General features: G+C 48.5%; 5 non-coding genes and 3 pseudogenes across 5 annotated transcripts; 4 read left to right on the top strand and 4 right to left on the bottom strand.

The window, feature by feature from the left end:
- The first annotated feature begins 5,356 nt into the window (after window positions 1-5,356).
- On the top strand, window positions 5,357-5,475 carry LOC148827739 (5S ribosomal RNA; annotated as a pseudogene).
- Window positions 5,476-6,098: 623 nt separating this feature from the next.
- On the bottom strand, window positions 6,099-6,261 carry LOC148827738 (U1 spliceosomal RNA). Its single transcript, XR_016093571.1, has one exon. It is a non-coding gene; the product is annotated as a U1 spliceosomal RNA (small nuclear RNA).
- Window positions 6,262-8,097: 1,836 nt separating this feature from the next.
- Window positions 8,098-8,216, top strand: LOC148827737 (5S ribosomal RNA; annotated as a pseudogene).
- Window positions 8,217-8,840: 624 nt separating this feature from the next.
- LOC148827736 (U1 spliceosomal RNA) lies at window positions 8,841-9,004 on the bottom strand. Its single transcript, XR_016092540.1, has one exon. It is a non-coding gene; the product is annotated as a U1 spliceosomal RNA (small nuclear RNA).
- Window positions 9,005-16,011: 7,007 nt separating this feature from the next.
- On the top strand, window positions 16,012-16,130 carry LOC148827735 (5S ribosomal RNA; annotated as a pseudogene).
- A 624-nt stretch (window positions 16,131-16,754) lies between these two features.
- LOC148827734 (U1 spliceosomal RNA) lies at window positions 16,755-16,918 on the bottom strand. Its single transcript, XR_016091846.1, has one exon. It is a non-coding gene; the product is annotated as a U1 spliceosomal RNA (small nuclear RNA).
- Window positions 16,919-18,758: 1,840 nt separating this feature from the next.
- LOC148827733 (5S ribosomal RNA) lies at window positions 18,759-18,877 on the top strand. The gene has a single exon (XR_016092874.1). It is a non-coding gene; the product is annotated as a 5S ribosomal RNA (ribosomal RNA).
- A 6,355-nt stretch (window positions 18,878-25,232) lies between these two features.
- LOC148827732 (U1 spliceosomal RNA) lies at window positions 25,233-25,397 on the bottom strand. The gene has a single exon (XR_016092078.1). It is a non-coding gene; the product is annotated as a U1 spliceosomal RNA (small nuclear RNA).
- Between the last annotated feature and the right edge of the window lie 232 nt (window positions 25,398-25,629).

The raw sequence follows: 25,629 nt of genomic DNA, 5'->3' as shown, positions 1-25,629 counted from the left end.
CACCCCTGAACAGACTTCAAAGGGGCGTGATCTATTGCCATTAACCATTACTCTGCTGTTGCTACCTGTGTACAGCAGGTTAATCCACTTTCTCATGATGGGGCCAAACTTCATGTGCTCAAGTACCGATGTTAAGTACTGCCGGTTTAGGCGGTCAAAGGCCTTTTCTAGGTCTACACCTAAAATGCACAGAGGGAGGGAGCGATCCTCCGAGTACAGACAGACATCCCTCAACAAGGCCAGGTTGTCGCTCATCAGGCGTCCTGCTATCCCACAAGTCTGTTCTTTCCCTACCAGTGAGGCCACTACATTTTGTAGGCGCAGGAAAAGGGCTTTGGACAGGATCTTAGTGTCCACGCCTAACAGGCTGAGGGGTCTCCAGTTCTTTATGTCATTCTTTGCTCCTTTCTTAAACAAGAGAGAGATAGTGCCTTCTCTTAAGGAGTCAGGCAGCAATTCTGTCTTATAGCTTTCCTCGAATAGGAGCAGTAGCGGATCCTGAAGCAGGTCCCAAAAGGTGCAATAAAATTCTTTAGGGAGCCCGTCAGCACCCGGAGTTTTTCCCTTCTGTAAGCTCTCCATAGCCTGTCTCAGCTCTTCTACTGTCAAATCCCTCTCTAGTACTTCCCTATCTTCTTCACTCAAAACGTTTTCTAGCTTTGAGGTGAAAAAAAGAATTTCTTCATCCTTTACCTCTGTAGAGCTGTACAGTCTTGAGTAGAAGGCCTCGGTGCAGGAGAGGATAGCACTCGGCTCTGTTCTCTCTCGTCCCTCCTCATCAACTACACTTTCCATGACAGACTTGGAGCCTACCACTTTCCTGAAAAAGAAGCGAGTGCACTTCTCATTTTCTTCTAAGAACTGCACTCTGCTTCTTAACAGCACTCCTCGACTACTTTCTTCGGCTATGCTCCGGATGTCCTTTTTTAAAAGGGTGATATCCTCGAGCACATCGAAGCCACTGTGCAGCATCGTGTAGAGGCGCTGCAGCTGCCTCTGTTTCCTGGCTAGCACTCCTCTCCGTCTGGCAGCAGCCTTCCTTCCCTCAGCCATGAAAAAGGCCTTTGTCCTCACCTTCACCTCCTCCCACCACTCTCCTACTGACCCGTACAGACACTGCAAGGACAGCCACTGTGATAGTTTCTCCTTGTAGCGGGATACTACCCCCTCGTTCTCTAGCAGCTTTGTGTTGAGTTTCCAGAGGCCTGGGCCAAAGACAGTCCCGCCCTGGAGTTCCACTCTACACCCTAAAGCCTGATGATCTGAGAAGAAGACAGGCTGAAGAGTGACCCCAACAACTTTCACTCTCGCTGAGACAAAGCAATAGTCAATTCTGGAGCTGCTATTCCTCCCTGACCATGTATATCCTGCTGTTGTGGGATATATACATCTATATGTGTCTGAGAGTTTAAAGTCTTGAACTAAGTTTTGCAGGGCCAGTGAGCTGGAATCCAATTTTATCAGAGAGCTAGACTGCCTGTCTGTGTGCTCTAAGATACAATTAAAATCCCCTCCCACTATCACGTCTGTGCTACATAACAATAGGGGAGAGAGTGCCTTGAGTAGCTCCACCCTTCCTCCCACGTCAGTAGGACAATACACATTGATTAGCCGCAGGTTAACGGTCCCCCATTCCACATCCACACACAGCAACCTGCCATCTATGACCCTCTGAATACTTTTCAATTTGAAAGCCCATCCTTTGAAAAGAATGGCCACGCCAGAGGCTCTGTTGTTATTGTCCCCTGACCAAACAGAAAGCCCTTTATCCCACCTATCTTCAAAGCTTTTATACCTCTCTTGATAGGCTAAAGCACACTCCTGCAACATCAACACATCTCCCTCTCTCTGCTGGAGGTAATCAAAGACAGACTGACATTTAACTCTGTCATTGATACCTCTGGTGTTAAGAGAAATTATGTTTAGAGCCATATTACATAAGAAAGTGGAACCAGGCTTTACAAAACACATTTCTCTTCTGTCTCACCTATTACCTTCTTCTTTTTCTTTTTCTTCTTACCAATTTCCTGCCAGCCATCCTCTGAAAGAGCCTTCATCAGGGTGGCAGCAGTAAAAGCGTTCACGGAGTCCGTTTCAAGGAAGGGGGTAGAGGGAGGGGTGGAGGGGTTCCAGCTGTCCCCATCACCATGCTCTCCTTCCTCCTCGCTCGGGGAGAAAACAGAGTCATTTTTCCTTTTCCTCACGTCCAGCTCCTGGGAGCACTGAGGGGAAAGGGGTGCAGCCGATGCACCAGTCTCCTCTTCCCCCTCACCCACCAGCTGCTGCAGATCCTCCGTGATGGACTGGATGGAGGAGAGGAGGGCGTCTGTAGCACTTGCAGAGTCTGGGAAAAGCAGCTCCGCTGAATCCTGGGTATCCTCGCTGGACCCGCTCCACCGGGGGGCCCCACACTGGCCCTCGTTCTGAGGGGCAGGAGTGGGGGGGGGGTCCTCGCTGTTCTCGGGGGTTTTCAAACCCTCGTGCTTGTCTGGTGCGGTCTGCGGTTGTGGGGGCGTAGTGGATCTCTCTTCCACCGGCCCCGGAGCCACAGCAGGACTGATCCTGGCTGGAGGCTGAGAGTCTTTGTCCAACAAGGGTTCTTTGTTTGACTTGTTGTTTGCTTTGGCTTTTCGGGCCGGTTTGGCTGAAACAAGCACTGCCTCATCCTTTCTCATTTTGAGTTTATTGGCGTAGGCGTGAGGGCAGTTCTTAAAAACGTGTCCTTCCGAGCCACATAAATTGCACTTTGGCAGCATTGAACAGTCAGAGGCTAAATGTCCCTGTTTGCCACAGGTCTTGCAGCATTTCACAGTGCAGGACGATGCCAGGTGTCCCACAGCACCACAGCGCCGACACACCTTTGGTTGTCCCACATAAAAAACATAGCCATTGCAGGCGCCCAGCCGGATTGTAGAGGGCAGGTGCCTTAAGCCTCCATTTACATTGTCCGGTAGCAAGCGAACCTCGAATTTCCTTGCTCCTGTTTTTATACCGTCAACATCTCTAACCTCAGTTCCATGGTGGACGGTGCAGTACTGGTTAAGCCAGGTGTGAATGTCCTCCGTCTTTGCCAGTTCCGAGAACATAACAACATGCACGGTTTTCCTCTCTCTCTGTGTCAAAGGCTGCAAGTTGATCTTCTCAAGAGCAGGAACTTTCCCTCTTTTTGCCTCAAACACATCCACACATTGTTCAAACAGAGGATAGGTAGCAAATACAACCTCAAACGCTTTCTGACCTGGGAGAGCGAAGATGAAATCCAAGTGCCGAGGTTCAAAGCCAAGTTCCTTCTGCAACACTTTTCTGCTGAACTGCATACGATCCATGAAGAGGTCATCCAAAAGCTCAAAACGCACAGCATTCTTGCGGGATCCAAAAGTTGCCATTTCGTAAACTGCAAAACAAACACTGCTTCCACAAAACAAGAAAACAATCCAACAACTCCACCTACAGGCTGATCAAGGTATCTCCCCTGCCTCCTTCTTGATCAAGGTATCTCCCCTGCCAGGTAAGTATGAGCTGTACAAGCCCCTGCAAGCGGCCCGCACCCACAGCACAAAGCGCGCAGCCTAGGCCAGCTCCTCGCCCCGCACACCACCGCCTCCTGCTGGGCCCACTCTTTCGCACACTCACACGCCACACTAACACTCAAAAGGGTGGGCAAAACGAGAAAACGAGCGCGCCGTTTCCTACACATCTGCAGTCGCCAATGCGCATTCGCAGCATGTCCCGGGACGCAATTCGGCCTCATTTGCATAACACCAGACCGGCAGATCGCTACGCAAGCTCGCGTCGTGCGCCTGCCACAAACCAAACAAACACCGGAGCCTTTTCAGCAATTTCCAAAAAACGGGCCTGCTCGCCTGCCCACAAGGTTTGTCTCTTACCCGCTCTCCAGAGCCTGCTGCCTTCTGTGCTGTTCTCTCGGCACAGCTGCAGCGCACACAACTCCTGCAGCGCGGGGAGAAAGTTTCCACGCTCCGCCGCAGGGAAGGCTCGCTCCGTGCGCACACGTCCTTTCAATGCCAGTTCAACAAGTGCTCCACATTAGCAGCGTCGGGGCTCCGGCGTGTCGCACCTCACCTCACCTCGCACAGCCCCCTCCTTGAATGTCTGGCGCTGGGCATGCCCCGCTCTCCTCCACCTTATCTTATCGCGTGTGACCACCGACAATGGCCACAATGCCGGGGAATGGCACCTGTAAAGTGTTAATTGGGGCACAGGAACAGCCCGTCTCGTCTCGGGGGCTGGCTTCAAAGACAATACAGCAAACACAGTGGGGCGGGGGAAGTAGACGACACGACACATGCAGGTACATTCAGCTCCGGCGGGAACGAGTCATTTGTCGGCCTTTTCAAGTGCTGGGAGCCGAGTAATCCTTCGCTTGTATCGTTTCTCCCCGGTGACTAGATCTCACCCTGCGACTCTCGACTGGGCTCACCCACGGCAGCCCAGCAGGTGTGAGCCTAGCTGGCACCCGGATGGGAGATTCCCCCCGGAAAAGCTCAGGTTGCTGCTGCTCCTGCAAGATGTGTGACTGGGACCAGTAGGGAGCGCTCACCCTGCGGTATGTGTGGCTTTCTTATGCCCCAGCATCCTGATGGCGACACTCTGCTGCACAAACAGGCGCCGTCCTTCGGGGGAGGCGTAAAACCGAGGTCCCGATCCTCCTTGGCCATTAAGAAATCCCAGGGCGTCTCTCAAAATGAGACGCCGCGGGTGTCACTCTGGTGTTAGTGTTCCCCTTTACCAATCAGTCGGGGTCTCCTCCTAATCCCCGTCTCATATGTAACAATCAATGACGAGGCCCCCCTGTCCCGCGATATTGCACTTGTCTCCTGGCCGCTGGCTGGCGCCGTGAGATTTAGCACTCGCGCAAGAGATCGGGGGCAGAGCGTGAACGCGGTCTCCCGCCCCCACAAAGTGTGCGCTCCAGGTTCCCTCTCAGGGCTCTGCAACACAGCGGAAAGGCAGCAAGAAGGAGCCTCTTGCTCTGACGCCGCAAGGCCACAAGAGGGCGGAGGTGCCGCGTGCCCGGCCGACGTGTTGGACTGGTGTGCTTTATGTGCTGAAATAAACACGCGACAGCCCAGAAATGTTTTGAGTGCTGTGCATTGGAGGTTTTTGTCTTGTGAAGACTTGCCTTGTGCTCCTCCGAGCAGTTTGTTTGTTCTCCTCCAGTGCGGGACAAGTCAACACAAGGGAGCACATTCGCAAACATCCAGGTACACAATGCGATTTGGAAAGAAGCTCCTTTCCAAAGAGCTGCACACGAACGATCCTTCAGTCCCGCTCGGGGGGCGCGGAGCCCCAGCCACACACAGCTTCAAGTAACGAGTCAGGCGCCATGGCTTTCGCTTGTGGCCACACCACCCTGAATGTTCCTGATGTCCTCTGATCTTGGAAGCTAAGCAGGGTTGGGCCTGGTTAGTACTTGGATGGGAGATTACCTGGGAATACCAGGTGCTGCAAGCTTTTGCTCTCTCGGCCAGCAGGGGTCGCCGTTGGTACCGTAGGTTTTGGGAGGAAAACCTGGAGGATGGAAAGGTGATCTATAGCCTCATCTCTAGAGATGTTTTGTTGCTATGGCATGTGTTTGACCCATATAAAAAAAAACCCATTTGTAAAACGAATATCGAAGCTGCCTCTAAATCTGCAAATGAAGATGAGTCGATAAACCACTTGTTTTTCGTATAACTATACATATATTCATTTATTACTGATTTCATTCATTGGGCACGGATACAACAGAGGTACAGCCATTCACTGTTTGACATGTCTGCACTGGTACAGAACCTAGCAATCAGAAAACGGGTGAAACTGTCTTGAGAATTAGCATACAGTACCGAGGCTCCCATGACCAAATAAAGGCTAACCTCGATAATCAGCCTAAATAATGCAGACTACAGCAAAATGACTGACTTTGAAAAGGGAATGAATGTCCTGAAGGAGTAGCGTAACCAGCTTGAAATGCTTCTCCGGACCTCTAACTAAAAGAAACCGGGAACCAGCAGTGGCATCGACTCCTTTCGAACTGGGATCCGATCGCAGCTCGTGGTTTCATAACTCTTCCGTATCTGATATTGGACCAAGCACATCAGGGGAGAGCGCGAACGCAGTCCCCCACTACCAGAAATTATGCAGTCGAGATTCCCACATTTGGGGAATTCGCAGGGGTCAGCACAGCCGGAGTGCAATGACTGAGCCTCGCTCTGGGTGAACCTCCTTCTTGATAAGGTATCTCCCCTGCCAGGTAAGTATGAGCTGTACAAGCCCCTGCAAGCGGCCCGCACCCACAGCACAAAGCGCGCAGCCTAGGCCAGCTCCTCGCCCCGCACACCACCGCCTCCTAATGGGCCCACTCTTTCGCACACTCACACGCCACACTAACACTCAAAAGGGTGGGCAAAACGAGAAAACGAGCGCGCCGTTTCCTACACATCTGCAGTCACCAATGCGCATTCGCAGCATGTCCCGGGACGCAATTCGGCCTCATTTGCATAACACCAGACCGGCAGATCGCTACGCAAGCTCGCGTCGTGCGCCTGCCACAAACCAAACACCGGAGCCTTTTCAGCAATTTCCAAAAAACGGGCCTGCTCGCCTGCCCACAAGGTTTGTCTCTTACCCGCTCTCCAGAGCCTGCTGCCTTCTGTGCTGTTCTCTCGGCACAGCTGCAGCGCACACAACTCCTGCAGCGCGGGGAGAAAGTTTCCACGCTCCGCCGCAGGGAAGGCTCGCTCCGTGCGCACACGTCCTTTCAATGCCAGTTCAACAAGTCCTCCGCATTAGCAGCGTCGGGGCTCCGGCGTGTCGCACCTCACCTCACCTCGCACAGCCCCCTCCTTGAATGTCTGGCGCTGGGCATGCCCCGCTCTCCTCCACCTTATCTTATCGCGTGTGACCACCGACAATGGCCACAATGCCGGGGAATGGCACCTGTAAAGTGTTAATTGGGGCACAGGAACAGCCCGTCTCGTCTCGGGGGCCGGCTTCAAAGACAATACAGCAAACACAGCGGGGCGGGGGAAGTAGACGACACGACACATGCAGGTACATTCAGCTCCGGCGGGAACGAGTCATTTCTCGGCCTTTTCAAGTGCTGGGAGCCGAGTAATCCTTCGCTTGTATCGTTTCTCCCCGGTGACTAGATCTCACCCTGCGACTCTCGACTGGGCTCACCCACGGCAGCCCAGCAGGTGTGAGCCTAGCCGGCACCCGGATGGGAGATTCCCCCCGGAAAAGCTCAGGTTGCTGCTGCTCCTGCAAGATGTGTGACTGGGACCAGTAGGGAGCGCTCACCCTGCGGTATGTGTGGCTTTCTTATGCCCCAGCATCCTGATGGCGACACTCTGCTGCACAAACAGGCGCCGTCCTTCGGGGGAGGCGTAAAACCGAGGTCCCGATCCTCCTTGGCCATTAAGAAATCCCAGGGCGTCTCTCAAAATGAGACGCCGCGGGTGTCACTCTGGTGTTAGTGTTCCCCTTTACCAATTAGTCGGGGTCTCCTCCTAATCCCCGTCTCATATGTAACAATCAATGACGAGGCCCCCCTGTCCCGCGATATTGCACTTGTCTCCTGGCCGCTGGCTGGCGCCGTGAGATTTAGCACTCGCGCAAGAGATCGGGGGCAGAGCGTGAACGCGGTCTCCCGCCCCCACAAAGTGTGCGCTCCAGGTTCCCTCTCAGGGCTCTGCAACACAGCGGAAAGGCAGCAAGAAGGAGCCTCTTGCTCTGACGCCGCAAGGCCACAAGAGGGCGGAGGTGCCGCGTGCCCGGCCGACGTGTTGGACTGGTGTGCTTTATGTGCTGAAATAAACACGCGACAGCCCAGAAATGTTTTGAGTGCTGTGCATTGGAGGTTTTTGTCTTGTGAAGACTTGCCTTGTGCTCCTCCGAGCAGTTTGTTTGTTCTCCTCCAGTGCGGGACAAGTCAACACAAGGGAGCACATTCGCAAACATCCAGGTACACAATGCGATTTGGAAAGAAGCTCCTTTCCAAAGAGCTGCACACGAACGATCCTTCAGTCCCGCTCGGGGGGCGCGGAGCCCCAGCCACACACAGCTTCAAGTAACGAGTCAGGCGCCATGGCTTTCGCTTGTGGCCACACCACCCTGAATGTTCCTGATGTCCTCTGATCTTGGAAGCTAAGCAGGGTTGGGCCTGGTTAGTACTTGGATGGGAGATTACCTGGGAATACCAGGTGCTGCAAGCTTTTGCTCTCTCGGCCAGCAGGGGTCGCCGTTGGTACCGTAGGTTTTGGGAGGAAAACCTGGAGGATGGAAAGGTGATCTATAGCCTCATCTCTAGAGATGTTTTGTTGCTATGGCATGTGTTTGACCCATATAAAAAAAAAACCCATTTGTAAAACGAATATCGAAGCTTCCTCTAAATCTGCAAATGAAGATGAGTCGATAAACCACTTGTTTTTTGTATAACTATACATATATTCATTTATTACTGATTTCATTCATTGGGCACGGATACAATAGAGGTACAGCCATTCACTGTTTGACATGTCTGCACTGGTACAGAACCTAGCAATCAGAAAACGGGTGAAACTGTCTTGAGAATTAGCATACAGTACCGAGGCTCCCATGACCAAATAAAGGCTAACCTCGATAATCAGCCTAAATAATGCAGACTACAGCAAAATGACTGACTTTGAAAAGGGAATGAATGTCCGGAAGGAGTAGCGTAACCAGCTTGAAATGCTTCTCCGGATCTCTAACTAAAAGAAACCGGGAACCAGCAGTGGCATCGACTCCTTTCGAACTGGGATCCTATCGCAGCTCGTGGTGTCATAACTCTTCCGTATCTGATATTGGACCAAGCACATCAGGGGAGAGCGCGAACGCAGTCCCCCACTACCAGAAATTATGCAGTCGAGATTCCCACATTTGGGGAATTCGCAGGGGTCAGCACAGCCGGAGTGCAATGACCGAGCCTCGCTCTGGGTGAACCGATTTTTAAGAACTTTATTTTCTTTTCACAAAAAAGTACAGGACATCACAATTTAGAAAGCTTTACATTAATATACATACTTAAAACAGTATATATGATCACATCTCATTACATTTGGACACGGTACCAGTTACATAGCAACAATTTCTTTTTTTCTGGTGCAAATCACATTCTTTACTTAAACATGATAATGTTTTTCACAGTTTCTTGAGATATTGACCTATGCTCTCTATTTCCCACAGATTTTCTGCTTCCTCCCTCCCTTCTCTCCACAGATCTCTGAGGTAATAGTTCTCTCGGGTGATGAACAGGGCCAGGCTACCTGCTGCCTTGACTGGGACCTCGATGCCTTTGAACAGCCCCATGTTCCTCACTCTCCACAGGGCGTCTTTCCCACTGTTCACCACGGCCCAGATCCTGTCAAACACGTCAGGAGGAAGTTTGACAGGAGAGATGCCGTATATGACGAAAGCAGCGGTCAGGGTAAATTGGGGCGAGAGAGCTTGCAACCAATCTTCAAACTGTGCCCAGAAGGCCTTAGCAAAAAAGCAGGACCACAGGAGATGGGTCACAGTCTCCTCCTCGCCGCAGCCCACCCTAACGCAGCGAGAGCTGGGGGTGAGGCCCCTACGGTACAAGAAAGTTCGTACCGGTAAGCACTGGTGGACGACACTCCAGGCTAAATCTCTGTGAATGTTGCACAGAAACTTAGCGGATGTGTGTTTCCACACCTTCCTTGTTTGGGGTGATGTTAAAATGCCCACAGGGGTCTGCCTATTGTTCTGGGGTGCAACGAAATCTTCCAGTTTTTGGACGCTGACATCTCGGAGGGGAATATGGCCAATTGGGTGAGATCTTAGAAAACTTTTAACTGTCCCATAAATTGCAGGGCATGTGTCAGAGAGTGGGACATCCAGCTGGGGTCTGACACCCCACACTCTGAACACCTCCCTACCTATCCAGAGCCTGGAAAAATAAGTCCAGGTACGCGCTGCAGGTGCTGTTGCAAAGCCTCTCAGCACAGAGGCCAGGAAAATGCACAGCAGCTTCGTAGCAATATCTGGGACAGACTTCCCCCCTGAGGGTAGCGGCCTGTACATTATTTCCCTTCTGAGTCTTTCCTGCTTCCCACCCCATAGAAATTGAAACATCAATCTCCTCAGCACCGCCGCAACACGGTGTGGGATTGGGAAGGTAGAAGCCAGAAAATTCAAGACAGGCAAGAGCTCAGCTTTGATGACCAGCACCTTCCCTGTCATGGTGAGGTCTCGGTCCTTCCATTGCATCAGTTTTTTGTTTAAGATTGGCAATTTGTTCTGCCAATTTACTGTTCCCATCTCTTCTCCAAAATACACCCCCAGGACCTTAATTCTCTTCTCTTGCAGCCTGAGATCATGTCCTTCTTTTGGTTCCCTCCAGTTCTGATAAAAAATCTCACTCTTAGATTTGTTAATTTTTGCAGAGGAAGCCAAAGAGAAACGATCACAGCACTGCAGAGCTCTGCTAATTGAGGCATTGTCAGAGAGGAGCAGGGTGACGTCATCCATGTATAGAGATGTCTTTACCTCTCCTCCCCCACTTCCAGGCACTGGTATCCCATTAATGGCCTGATCCTGGCGCAAGGCACAGGCTAAGGGCTCCATAGCCAAAACGAATAACAAGGGGGATAATGGGCAGCCCTGCCTCACCCCTGAACAGACTTCAAAGGGGCGTGATCTATTGCCATTAACCATTACTCTGCTGTTGCTACCTGTGTACAGCAGGTTAATCCACTTTCTCATGATGGGGCCAAACTTCATGTGCTCAAGTACCGATGTTAAGTACTGCCGGTTTAGGCGGTCAAAGGCCTTTTCTAGGTCTACACCTAAAATGCACAGAGGGAGGGAGCGATCCTCCGAGTACAGACAGACATCCCTCAACAAGGCCAGGTTGTCGCTCATCAGGCGTCCTGCTATCCCACAAGTCTGTTCTTTCCCTACCAGTGAGGCCACTACATTTTGTAGGCGCAGGAAAAGGGCTTTGGACAGGATCTTAGTGTCCACGCCTAACAGGCTGAGGGGTCTCCAGTTCTTTATGCCATTCTTTGCTCCTTTCTTAAACAAGAGAGAGATAGTGCCTTCTCTTAAGGAGTCAGGCAGCAATTCTGTCTTATAGCTTTCCTCGAATAGGAGCAGTAGCGGATCCTGAAGCAGATCCCAAAAGGTGCAATAAAATTCTTTAGGGAGCCCGTCAGCACCCGGAGTTTTCCCCTTCTGTAAGCTCTCCATAGCCTGTCTCAGCTCTTCTACTGTCAAATCCCTCTCTAGTACTTCCCTATCTTCTTCACTCAAAACGTTTTCTAGCTTTGAGGTGAAAAAATGAATTTCTTCATCCTTTACCTCTGTAGAGCTGTACAGTCTTGAGTAGAAGGCCTCGGTGCAGGAGAGGATAGCACTCGGCTCTGTTCTCTCTCGTCCCTCCTCATCAACTACACTTTCCATGACTGACTTGGAGCCTACCACTTTCCTGAAAAAGAAGCGAGTACACTTCTCATTTTCTTCCAAGAACTGCACTCTGCTTCTTAACAGCACTCCTCGACTACTTTCTTCGGCTATGCTCCGGATGTCCTTTTTTAAAAGAGTGATATCCTCGAGCACATCGAAGCCACTGTGCAGCATCGTGTAGAGACGCTGCAGCTGCCTCTGTTTCCTGGCTAGCACTCCTCTCCGTCTGGCAGCAGCCTTCCTTCCCTCAGCCATGAAAAAGGCCTTTGTCCTCACCTTCACCTCCTCCCACCACTCTCCTACTGACCCGTACAGACACTGCAAGGACAGCCACTGTGATAGTTTCTCCTTGTAGCGGGATACCACCCCCTCGTTCTCTAGCAGCTTTGTGTTGAGTTTCCAGAGGCCTGGGCCAAAGACAGTCCCGCCCTGGAGTTCCACTCTACACCCTAAAGCCTGATGATCTGAGAAGAAGACAGGCTGAAGAGTGACCCCAACAACTTTCACTCTCGCTGAGACAAAGCAATAGTCAATTCTGGAGCTGCTATTCCTCCCTGACCATGTATATCCTGCTGTTGTGGGATATATACATCTATATGTGTCTGAGAGTTTAAAGTCTTGAACTAAGTTTTGCAGGGCCAGTGAGCTGGAATCCAATTTTATCGGAGAGCTAGACTGCCTGTCTGTGTGCTCTAAGATACAATTAAAATCCCCTCCCACTATCACGTCTGTGCTACATAACAATAGGGGAGAGAGTGCCTTGAGTAGCTCCACCCTTCCTCCCACGTCAGTAGGACAATACACATTGATTAGCCGCAGGTTAACGGTCCCCCATTCCACATCCACACACAGCAACCTGCCATCTATGACCCTCTGAATACTTTTCAATTTGAAAGCCCATCCTTTGAAAAGAATGGCCACGCCAGAGGCTCTGTTGTTATTGTCCCCTGACCAAACAGAAAGCCCTTTATCCCACCTATCTTCAAAGCTTTTATACCTCTCTTGATAGGCTAAAGCACACTCCTGCAACATCAACACATCTCCCTCTCTCTGCTGGAGGTAATCAAAGACAGACTGGCATTTAACTCTGTCATTGATACCTCTGGTGTTAAGAGAAATTATGTTTAGAGCCATATTACATAAGAAAGTGGAGCCAGTCTTTACAAAACACATTTCTCTTCTGTCTCACCTGTTACCTTCTTCTTTTTCTTTTTCTTCTTACCAATTTCCTGCCAGCCATCCTCTGAATGAGCCTTCATCAGGGTGGCAGCAGTAAAAGCGTTCACGGAGTCCATTTCAAGGAAGGGGGTAGAGGGAGGGGTGGAGGGGTTCCAGCTGTCCCCATCGCCATGCTCTCCTTCCTCCTCGCTTGGGGAGAAAACAGAGTCATTTTTCCTTTTCCTTACGTCCAGCTCCTGGGAGCACTGAGGGGAAAGGGGTGCAGCCGATGCACCAGTCTCCTCTTCCCCCTCACCCACCAGCTGCTGCAGATCCTCCGTGATGGACTGGATGGAGGAGAGGAGGGCATCTGTAGCACTTGCAGAGTCTGGGAAAAGCAGCTCCGCTGAATCCTGGGTATCCTCGCTGGACCCGCTCCACCGGGGGGCCCCACACTGGCCCTCGTTCTGAGGAGCAGGAGTGGGGGAGGGGTCCTCGCTGTTCTCGGGGGTTTTCAAACCCTCGTGCTTGTCTGGTGCAGTCTGCGGTTGTGGGGGGGTAGTGGATCTCTCTTCCACTGGCCCCGGAGCCACAGCAGGACTGATCCTGGCTGGAGGCTGAGTGTCTTTGTCCAACAAGGGTTCTTTGTTTGACTTGTTGTTTGCTTTGGCTTTTCGGGCCGGTTTGGCTGAAACAAGCACTGCCTTATCCTTTCTCATTTTGAGTTTATTGGCGTAGGCGTGAGGGCAGTTCTTAAAAACGTGTCCTTCCGAGCCACATAAATTGCACTTTGGCAGCATTGAACAGTCAGAGGCTAAATGTCCCTGTTTGCCACAGGTCTTGCAGCATTTCACAGTGCAGGACGATGCCAGGTGTCCCACAGCACCACAGCGCCGACACACCTTTGGTTGTCCCACATAAAAAACATAGCCATTGCAGGCGCCCAGCTGGATTGTAGAGGGCAGGTGCCTTAAGCCTCCATTTACATTGTCCGGTAGCAAGCGAACCTCGAATTTCCTTGCTCCTGTTTTTATACCGTCAACATCTCTAACCTCAGTTCCATGGTGGACGGTGCAGTACTGGTTAAGCCAGGTGTGAATGTCCTCCGTCTTTGCCAGTTCCGAGAACATAACAACATGCACGGTTTTCCTCTCTCTCTGTGTCAAAGGCTGCAAGTTGATCTTCTCAAGAGCAGGAACTTTCCCTCTTTTTGCCTCAAACACATCCACACATTGTTCAAACAGAGGATAGGTAGCAAATACAACCTCAAATGCTTTCTGACCTGGGAGAGCGAAGATGAAATCCAAGTGCCGAGGTTCAAAGCCAAGTTCCTTCTGCAACACTTTTCTGCTGAACTGCATACGATCCATGAAGAGATCATCCAAAAGCTCAAAACGCACAGCATTCTTGCGGGATCCAAAAGTTGCCATTTCGTGAACTGCAAAACAAACACTACTTCCACAAAACAAGAAAACAATCCAACAACTCCACCTACAGGCTGATCAAGGTATCTCCCCTGCCAGTCAACCTCCTTCTTGATCAAGGTATCTCCCCTGCCAGGTAAGTATGTGCTGTACAAGCCCCTGCAAGCGGCCCGCACCCACAGCACAAAGCGCGCAGCCTAGGCCAGCTCCTCGCCCCGCACACCACCGCCTCCTGCTGGGCCCACTCTTTCGCACACTCACACGCCACACTAACACTCAAAAGGGTGGGCAAAAGAAAACGAGCGCGCCGTTTCCTACACATCTGCAGTCGCCAATGCGCATTCGCAGCATGTCCCGGGACGCAATTCGGCCTCATTTGCATAACACCAGACCGGCAGATCGCTACGCAAGCTCGAATCGTGCGCCTGCCACACACCGAACAAACACCGGAGCCTTTTCAGCAATTTCCAAAAAACGGGCCTGCTCGCCTGCCCACAAGGTTTGTCTCTTACCCGCTCTCCAGAGCCTGCTGCGTTCTGTGCTGTTCTCTCGGCACCGCTGCAGTGCACACAACTCCTGCAGCGCGGGGAGAAAGTTTCCACGCTCCGCCGCAGGGAAGGCTCGCTCCTTGCGCACACGTTCTTTCAATGCCAGTTCAACAAGTGCTCCGCATTAGCAGCGTCGGGGCTCCGGCGTGTCGCACCTCACCTCACCTCGCACAGCCCCCTCCTTGAATGTCTGGCGCTGGGCATGCCCCGCCCTCCTCCACCTTATCTTATCGCGTGTGACCACCGACAATGGCCACAATGCCGGGGAATGGCACCTGTAAAGTGTTAATTGGGGCACAGGAACAGCCCGTCTCGTCTCGGGGGCCGGCTTCAAAGACAATACAGCAAACACAGCGGGGCGGGGGAAGTAGACGACACGACACATGCAGGTACATTCAGCTCCGGCGGGAATGAGTCATTTGTCGGCCTTTTCAAGTGCTGGGAGCCGAGTAATCCTTCGCTTGTATCGTTTCACCACGGTGACTAGATCTCACCCTGCGACTCTCGACTGGGCTCACCCACGGCAGCCCAGCAGGTGTGAGCCTAGCCGGCACCCGGATGGGACATTCCCCCCGGAAAAGCTCAGGTTGCTGCTGCTCCTGCAAGACGTGTGACTGGGACCAGTAGGGAGCGCTCACCCTGCGGTCTGTGTGGCTTTCTTATGCCCCAGCATCCTGATGGCGACACTCTGCTGCACAAACAGGCGCCGTCCTTCGGGGGAGGCGTAAAACCGAGGTCCCGATCCTCCTTGGCCATTAAGAAATCCCAGGGCGTCTCTCAAAATGAGACGCCGCAGGTGTCACTCTGGTGTTAGTGTTCCCCTTTACCAATCAGTCGGGGTCTCCTCCTAATCCCCGTCTCATATGTAACAATCAATGACGAGGCCCCCCTGTCCCGCGATATTGCACTTGTCTCCTGGCTGCTGGCTGGCGCCGTGAGATTTAGTACTCGCGCAAGAGATCGGGGGCAGAGCGCGAACGCGGTCTCCCGCCCCCCACAAAGTGTGCGCTCCAGGTTCCCTCTCAGGGCTCTGCAACACAGCGGAAAGGCAGCGAGAAGGAGCCTCTTGCTCTGACGCCGCAAGGCCACAAGAGGGCGGAGGTGCCGCGTGCCCGGCCGACGTGTTGGACTGGTGCGCTTTATGTGCTGAAATAAACACGCGACAGCCCAGAAATGTTTTGAGTGCTGTGCATTGGAGGTTTTTGTCTTGTGAAGACTTGCCTTGTGCTCCTCCGAGCAGTTTGTTTGTTCTCCTCCAGTGCGGGACAAGTCAACACAAGGGAGCACATTCGCCAACATCCAGGTACACAATGCGATTTGGAAAGAAGCTCCTTTCCAAAGAGCTGCACACGAACGATCCTTCAGTCCCGCTCGGGGGGCGCGGAGCCCCAGCCACACACAGCTTCAAGTAACGAGTCAGGCGCCATGCTTTTGCTTGTGGCCACACCACCCGGAATGTTCCCGATGTCCTCTGATCTTGGAAGCTAAGCAGGGTTGGGCCTGGTTAGTACTTGGATGGGAGATTACCTGGGAATACCAGGTGCTGCAAGCTTTTGCTCTCTCGGTCAGCAGGGGTCGCCGTTGGTACCGTAGGTTTTGGGAGGAAAACCTGGAGGATGGAAAGGTGATATAAAGCCTCATCTCTAGAGATGTTTTGTTGCTATGGCATGTGTTTGACCCATATAAAAAAAAAACCCATTTGTAAAACGAATATCGAAGCTGCCTCTAAATCTGCAAATGAAGATGAGTCGATAAACAACTTGTTTTTCGTATAACTATACATATATTCATTTATTACTGATTTCATTCATTGGGCACGGATACAATAGAGGTACAGCCATTCACTGTTTGACATGTCTGCACTGGTACAGAACCTAGTAATCAGAAAACGGGTGAAACTGTCTTGAGAATTAGCATACAGTACCGAGGCTCCCATGACCAAATAAAGGCTAACCTCGATAATCAGCCTAAATAATGCAGACTACAGCAAAATGACTGACTTTGAAAAGGGAATGAATGTCCGGAAGGAGTAGCGTAACCAGCTTGAAATGCTTCTCCGGATCTCTAACTAAAAGAAATCGGGAACCAGCAGTGGCATCGACTCCTTTTGAACTGGGATCCTATCGCAGCTCGTGGTGTCATAACTCTTCCGTATCTGATATTGGACCAAGCACATCAGGGGAGAGCGCGAACGCAGTCAACCACTACCAGAAATTATGCAGTCGAGATTCCCACATTTGGGGAATTCGCAGGGGTCAGCACAGCCGGAGTGCAATGGCCGAGCCTCGCTCTGGGTGAACCTCCTTCTTGATCAAGGTATCTCCCCTGCCAGGTAAGTATGAGCTGTACAAGCCCCTGCAAGCGGCCCGCACCCACAGAACAAAGCGCGCAGCCTAGGCCAGCTCCTCGCCCCGCACACCACCGCCTCCTGCTGGGCCCACTCTTTCGCACACTCACACGCCACACTAACACTCAAAAGGGTGGGCAAAACGAAAAAACGAGCGCGCCGTTTCCTACACATCTGCAGTCGCCAATGCGCATTCGCAGCATGTCCCGGGACGCAATTCGGCCTCATTTGCATAACACCAGACCGGCAGATCGCTACGCAAGCTCGCGTCGTGCGCCTGCCACACACCGAACAAACACCGGAGCCTTTTCAGCAATTTCCAAAAAACGGGCCTGCTCGCCTGCCCACAAGGTTTGTCTCTTACCCGCTCTCCAGAGCCTGCTGCCTTCTGTGCTGTTCTCTCGGCACCGCTGCAGCGCACACAACTCCTGCAGCGCGGGGAGAAAGTTTCCACGCTCCGCCGCAGGGAAGGCTCGCTCCGTGCGCACACGTCCTTTCAATGCCACTTCAACAAGTGCTCCGCATTAGCAGCGTCGGGGCTCCGGCGTGTCACACCTCACCTCACCTCGCACAGCCCCCTCCTTGAATGTCTGGCGCTGGGCATGCCCCGCCCTCCTCCACCTTATCTTATCGCGTGTGACCACCGACAATGGCCACAATGCCGGGGAATGGCACCTGTAAAGTGTTAATTGGGGCACAGGAACAGCCCGTCTCGTCTCGGGGGCCGGCTTCAAAGACAATACAGGAAACACAGCGGGGCGGGGGAAGTAGACGACACGACACATGCAGGTACATTCAGCTCCGGAGGGAACAAGTCATTTGTTGGCCTTTTCAAGTGCTGGAAGCTGAGTAATCCTTTGCTTGTATCGTTTCTCCCCGGTGACTAGATCTCACCCTGCGACTCTCGACTGGGCTCACCCACGGCAGCCCAGCAGGTGTGAGCCTAGCCGGCACCCGGATGGGAGATTCCCCCCGGAAAAGCTCAGGTTGCTGCTGCTCCTGCAAGACGTGTGACTGGGACCAGTAGGGAGCGCTCACCCTGCGGTCTGTGTGGCTTTCTTATGCCCCAGCATCCTGATGGCGACACTCTGCTGCACAAACAGGCGCCGTCCTTTGGGGGAGGCGTAAAACCGAGGTCCCGACCCTCCTTGGCCATTAAGAAATCCCAGGGCGTCTCTCAAAATGAGACGCCGCAGGTGTCACTCTGGTGTTAGTGTTCCCCTTTACCAATCAGTCGGGGTCTCCTCCTAATCCCCGTCTCATATGTAACAATCAATGACGAGGCCCCCCTGTCCCGCGATATTGCACTTGTCTCCTGGCTGCTGGTTGGCACCGTGAGATTTAGCACTCGCGCAAGAGATCGGGGGCAGAGCGCGAACGCGGTCTCCCGCCCCCACAAAGTGTGCGCTCCAGGTTCCCTCTCAGGGCTCTGCAACACAGCGGAAAGGCAGCGAGAAGGAGCCTCTTGCTCTGACGCCGCAAGGCCACAAGAGGGCGGAGGTGCCGCGTGCCCGGCCGACGTGTTGGACTGGTGCGCTTTATGTGCTGAAATAAACACGCGACAGCCCAGAAATGTTTTGAGTGCTGTGCATTGGAGGTTTTTGTCTTGTGAAGACTTGCCTTGTGCTCCTCCGAGCAGTTTGTTTGTTCTCCTCCAGTGCGGGACAAGTCAACACAAGGGAGCACATTCGCCAACATCCAGGTACACAATGCGATTTGGAAAGAAGCTCCTTTCCAAAGAGCTGCACACGAACGATCCTTCAGTCCCGCTCGGGGGGCGCGGAGCCCCAGCCACACACAGCTTCAAGTAACGAGTCAGGCGCCACAGTTTTTGCTTGCGGCCACACCACCCTGAATGTGCCCGATCTCGTCTGATCTCGGAAGCTAAGCAGGGTTGGGATTGGTTAGTACTTGGATGGGAGACTTCCTGGGAATACCGGGTGCTGCAAGCTGTTGCTCTCTCGGCCAGCAGGGGTTGCCGTTGGTACCGTAGGTTTTGGGAGGAAAACCTGGAGGATGGAAAGGTGATCTATAGCCTCATCTCTAGAGATGTTTTGTTGCTATGGCATGTGTGTGACCCATTTAAAAAAAACCCATTTGTAAAACGAATATCGAAGCTGCCTCTAAATCTGCAAATGAAGATGAGTCGATAAACCACTTGTTTTTCGTATACCTATACATATATTCATTTATTACTGATTTCATTCATTGAGCACGGATACAATAGAGGTACAGCCATTCACTGTTTGACATGTCTGCACTGGTACAGAACCTAGCAATCAGAAAACGGGTGAAACTGTCTTGAGAATTAGCATACAGTACCGAGGCAGGTGTCGCTGTTGGTGCCGTAGGCTTTGGGAGGAAAACCTGGAGGATGGTAAGGTGATCTATAGCCTCATCTCTAGAGATGTTTTGTTGCTACAGATGCAGCCATTCAAAATGGGTGCGTTATTTTGCGGCATACCCCGGTGGGCCTGTCGCGGTATCACGCAGTGTCACGCAGTGCCACGTGGTTAATCGCGCGTCATTTGACGCTCTGCCGGAAACTATCCGGCGTCACCTTGTAAAACCGCCAGGGGGAGCTTAACCTCTCATGTACAGCATTTGAGCCTTTAATTTTGAACAGTGTATTACAGCATGTTAATCTTCAGTCATTAAAATGTTGGTATATTTTATGAAAGCAAGATTGCTCAGTTGGACAAAAGTACACAACCTACCTTTATCAGAAATATTTATGCATCAAAGCCTTTACCGAAGATATTACTAATAGTATTAATAATGGATGACTTTGGACAAGCTGTATACTCAAAGTATAATTTCTTTAGCACATTTGTACAAGCACTTGGAATCTGTCCAAGCCATACTTTGTCAGGCATTTTGTTTTACTTCAACGGGCATAAAAACTTCCTTGCTTTTAACAGGGCGTTTCATAATTTCTAACTACGAAAATGATTTAAAATGCGACACCTATCATTCAACTAGAGCTTAAAATATCACAAGGAAAAATACACACCGGTATTCCATTTCTCCCTAAACATTGTAAGCTTCGAAGTCTTTAACTAACGTGATACCGGAGTCAACAAGCATACTTTTAGAATTTGATTAAAAGGGAATATAATATGGAATCGCGTGTCTCAAGAATTTAATAACGGTATGATTATATCCGTGTACTGCGGCAGGGCTGTGTAGGGCTGTTTCGGCTGCCTGCTCATGCGAGCTGTCTTGTTCCCGACTGGTCTAGGTGCGTGCCTGCCAACGGGCAGGTTGTGTGCTCGAATCCAGCTGGTGCTGGACCTTCCAGTTTTATATATTTATTTTTTAATCGCGTAACATATAACCGTATGCAAACTGTACTGTATACAGTATGTATATGTATATTTAATGTCTTAACTGTGCCCGTTTAAGTATTGAATATTCATATCTAATTTTACCACTGAAGGGAAATCTTAACATAAACATACAGTATATGGCTGGTCTCGGTACTTTAAAGAAAACATACACACCAGTATTCCATTTCTCCCTAAACATTGTAAGCTTCGAAGTCTTTAACTAACGTGATACCGGAGTCAACAAGCATACTTTTAGAATTTGATTAAAAGGGAATATAATATGGAATCGCGTATCTCAAGAAATTAATAATGATATAATTATATTCATGTTGCAAAAGAACTGCAACGGACATAAAAACTCCCTTGCTTTTAACAGAGCGTTCCATAATTTCTAACTACGAAAATGCCAGGTGAAAGGATTTGTACACATATTTTGTTAAAGCAAGTCAGTTTTTTCTGCAACACATAAAATACATTTTTCCAAGAAAGTTTAGCCTTTGTCACTAATGAAACCACTAAATAAAGACATAAATATAGAAATCTTAAGATTTGTTTTATTTAATGTTGGTAGCAGGATGAACTGTCAGAGTGTATATTTTGCTCGCAAAGTTGCTGCAAGATGTTAACAGTGAAAAAGGTATTTAGAAATGAGTTATTTCAAGATGAAAAAGAAAAGATACACGAAACATGGTTTCATTACGACCAGAATCGGTCTTGAGATATTTTTAACTTGATTTACAGTATTTGAGAGGTATGTCTTAACACCGATACTACAGTGCTTAAGTACAGCTCACGTATATGTTTCTAGGTTTATATTATTTATTTCATACGGTCAAATTACTTTTGAGCAACTAATAAGAAGCGCGAAACGGTATGCATTTTACTTTCGTTTTGTGCTGGGACCCGTGGATTGATTAGAGATATCAAGTACATACAAGTCATTTTTTAAATGTTGTAGTTCGTCTTGAAAAAATGTTACGAGTACATCATCTATCAACAATCACACAGGTTCTGTTTCCATATTGCGGATTTTGGTTAGGTATTATCAAATCCAGTGGCGCTGTTAGTTTACTGAGTCCCATGTCACATGGTCTGTGATTGAAGCCAGTTAGACCGGTTTAATTCGTCACAGCCAGCACTCTTCAGGTGTGAGGGTCTTCTGCTCAGAATGAAACGCTAAAATGTTTGTGTATATTCTAATGGTAGTGGGGGCAGGGTGTGTGGGAACAGGTTTGGTTGAAATTGCATTAGAGATCTATGTTCTTCACACCTGAAACATTTTCTCTGAAAGCATTTTCTTCGCAGTTTAACCGATCTTGTTACAGCATGTTACAGTTTACTTTTATTAACCATATTAATTTTAAGTGCTTAATGTAAAATCTTGTAAAAATATATTTTCATTTCATTGTTCAAATATACATTAAGTCTGACTATCATATAATAAGTTAAATACAAAACTAAAGAAAAAATAGGGTTAAATATAATTTAAAATATTTTGCTAACAATGTTAACTGTTTATGAATAATAAAATGTATTAACTAAGGAGTAGGATGGCACAGTTGTTAGTATGTTTTTTGTTTTGTTTCTTTTTCATAAATACAACAGTAGTACCTGATGTCTCAGTGGCTTTCAAAATTAAATTATGCAATAAATAACCACATGTAAGACTCTGATGCTTAAAATGTTTAGGGAGAAAGTGGAATACTGGTGTGTATTTTTTCTTTAAACTACCAATACCAGCCATATACAGTCTGTAACGTAGGGATTTCTATACGTCTTTATTTAGTGTTTACATTAGTGACAAAGGCTAAACTTTTAGCTTCAGTAACGTGTACATATCTCCCCTTTTTATAAAACGACATGGTTGAAAACTGTTCCAGAGCCACTGTTGTTTCATCAGTGAAAAGTACATCATGAAATGCCTCTCCCTGTTCAATCCACTGGAAAAAAGAAAAGGAGCATAGAGCTTCTGATGGTCATAAACGATATTCATTTAGGAGCAGCATCAGAGGTATGTTTTTAACTGCACTGCATTGGAGAGAATACCATAGTGTGTTTTTTTTTTACTCCCTGGCGGAAACTGGCTTCCAGAAGAATCAGTATGGCTCAGAGATTAAATAAAACTTCACTCGCACCAAACAAATGTATATTTCTAAATATCACAACATGATCGAATTTAAGTCATTTTAATAACAATGAATAGTCACCTATGCGTTACAATATAAACATTTATATTGATTTAAATCGCGTTTAAATCACCTTTATTTAAAACCCATAAATAAAGCTGATACTGTTTAGACTTCCAATTATTTAAAACTGTATTAAAGCAGCACGATACACAATGCAACGTAAATCGCTATCTTTGTCTTCTGTGTAATAATGTTCACCTCTCTGTCCAGCAAATTTACAGGTTAAAAACAATACTGTTAGGCTGGGAAAACGATTTTTTTTAAGAAATACAAAATGAGATATAATGATATGTTCCGGCTTAGACATTAACGAAGAGCATAACGCGTGTACTGCATACACTGCAAGTACAACCCCCCTCTCTGCAGGAGTGCTGGCTGCGACGAATTGAACCGGTCTCACGGGTATTTTCAAAGTAGGAGGCGAGATTTCCAGCGAAAGACACCCCCCCCCCCCCCCCTCAAAAACCCAGTAAGTACAGTACTTACTAGTTAAAGGCTAGGCTCCCGACTACGGCGAAAGGAACCCTTCTTTCATTAGAATACAATGAACATATTTTAGCCCTGAATGAATAAATAGCAAACATGGTTTACATAAAAGACATTTTTCCAAGAAAGTTTAGCCTTTGTCACTAATGAAACCACTAAATAAAGACATAAATATAAAAATCTTAAGATTTTTAAAATGCATGACTTTGCTAAAATTTATTTGAAAATAAAAACAATTACAACCGCCAGGGGAGAGAGAGAACAGGGGAGGGATGTTGGTTTTGCATAAGGGGCGGGGCTATGGACATTAGGTCTGTTTGGGAATGTGTAGTTACATGTTCTGGCTGTTTGTGAATTATCGTTGTTGAGTATGGAGTGTTGAGGTATTGATTTTGTGTAATGCTTTATGTTGAAAATTGAGGTGGATTTTGTTTATGATAAACAGGATAAACTGGGATGGGAGGAAGCTTTGGTTTTGCATAAGGGGCGGGATTATGATAATTGGAGGACTATGCGAGAGTAAAATGGTTTGATATATTTGATTTTGTATTGTGGTTGTTATCTATGTTTTTGGTTGGTATTATGTTTATATGGTTGCTTTTGTTGGTTGGTTGTTATTATGGTTATTAATAATACGATCTATAGTTGAAATCTGAGCCTAAATAAAAAGAAAAAGCAAGTGATTAGGTTTATGAGCAATCTAATTACTTATTCGTTTAAAACGCTATATAAAATAAAGTTTATTATTAATTTGCTGCACAGAGCGGTGAATATTATTATGCATAAGACAAAGATAACGATCCTGATCAGTTTAGAAATCTGTGTACGCTGTAAGGTTTTTACTTCTTAAACTTTTAAAATACACGTTTTGAATAGAAAGAAATCCTCTTCCTGTTACAGTATGTATAGCAAACCAGCACGTCTTTTTTCTCCAATCAGAGGGGTGTCAGATGGTGTCAGCCAATCACCATTCTGCGTTGGGTAGCAACGGGTGACTGTTCTCAGGCGGAAGATGTAAACAGCTTAATGTTCGTGTTAAATAATTTTTTTAAATTCAATTAAACGGGCACAGTTAAGACATTAAATATACATATACATACTGTATACAGTACAGTTTGCATACGGTAATATGTTTATGTTACGCGATTAAAAAATAAATAAATAAAACTGGAAGGTCCAGCACCAGCTGGATTCGAGCACACACGCTGCCCGTTGGCAGGCACGCACCTAGACCAGTCGGCTACAAGACAGCTCGCATGAGCAGGCAGGCGAAACAGCCCTACACAGCCCTGCCGCAGTACACGGATATAATCATACCGTTATTAAATTCTTGAGACACGCGATTCCATATTATATTCCCTTTTAATCAAATTCTAAAAGTATGCTTGTTGACTCCGGTATCACGTTAGTTAAAGACTTCGAAGCTTACAATGTTTAGGGAGAAATGGAATACCGGTGTGTATTTTTTTCTTTAAAGTACCAAGACCAGCTATATACTGTATGTTTATGTTCCAAAATTAATATCGTTTATGGCTTTCACACGCGTTACAGTATGCTCCTATTCTTTTTATGCTCAGCTACTAAGATTTCCCTTCAGTGGTAAAATTCAATATCTACAACGGGCACAGCAAAGACGTTTTTACTGTAAGTCTTTCTACGACAGACCAACGGACCACGAGTGCCCCTGTCGGTCAACCAATCACTTACTGCGGTGCCACGCGTCATCTTGCGTCATACTGAGCGACGTCACCTGCGGTACGTGTCTGTGACGCGCACTTTGAATGGCTGCATCTGTATGGCATGTGTGTGACCCATATAAAAAAAAAAAACATTTGTAAAACGAATATTGAAGCTGCCTCTAAATCTGCAAATGAAGATGAGTCGATAAACCACTTGTTTTTCGTATAACTATACATATATTCATTTATTACTGATTTCATTCATTGAGCACAGATACAATAGACTGTTTGTGACTATTCACTGTTTGACATGTCTGCACTGGTACAGAACCTAGCAATCAGAAAACGGGTGAAACTGTCTTGAGAATTAGCATACAGTACCGAGGCTCCCATGACCAAATAAAGGCTAACCTCGATAATCAGCCTAAATAATGCAGACTACAGCAAAACGACTGACTTTGAAAAGGGAATGAATGTCCGGAAGGAGTAGTGTAACCAGCTTGAAATGCTTCTCCGGACCTCTAACTAAAAGAAACCGGGAACCAGCAGTGGCTTTCGAACTGGGATCCTATCGCAGCACGTGGTGTCATAATTCTTCCATATCTGATATTGGACCAAGCACATCAGGGGAGAGCGCGAACGCAGTCCCCCACTACCAGAAATTATGCAGTCGAGATTCCCACATTTGGGGAATTCGCAGGGGTCAGCACAGCCGGAGTGCAATGGCCGAGCCTCGCCCTAGGTGAATCGATTTTTTAAGAACTTTATTTTCTTTTCACAAAAAAATACAGGACATCACAAATTAGAAAGCTTTACATTAATATACATACTTAAAACAGTATATATGATCACATCTCATTATATTTTGACATGGTACCAGTTACATAGCAACAATTTCTTTTTTTCTGGTGCAAATCACATTCTTTACTTAAACATGATAATGTTTTTCACAGTTTCTTGAGATATTGACCTATGCTCTCTATTTCCCACAGATTTTCTGCTTCCTCCCTCCCTTCTCTCC

This window comes from Atractosteus spatula, chromosome 10, assembly GCF_055471065.1.
Source record: "Atractosteus spatula isolate fAtrSpa1 chromosome 10, fAtrSpa1.hap1, whole genome shotgun sequence".
Lineage (NCBI taxonomy): Eukaryota > Metazoa > Chordata > Actinopteri > Semionotiformes > Lepisosteidae > Atractosteus > Atractosteus spatula.
This window is presented reverse-complemented; position numbering and strand designations above follow the sequence as displayed.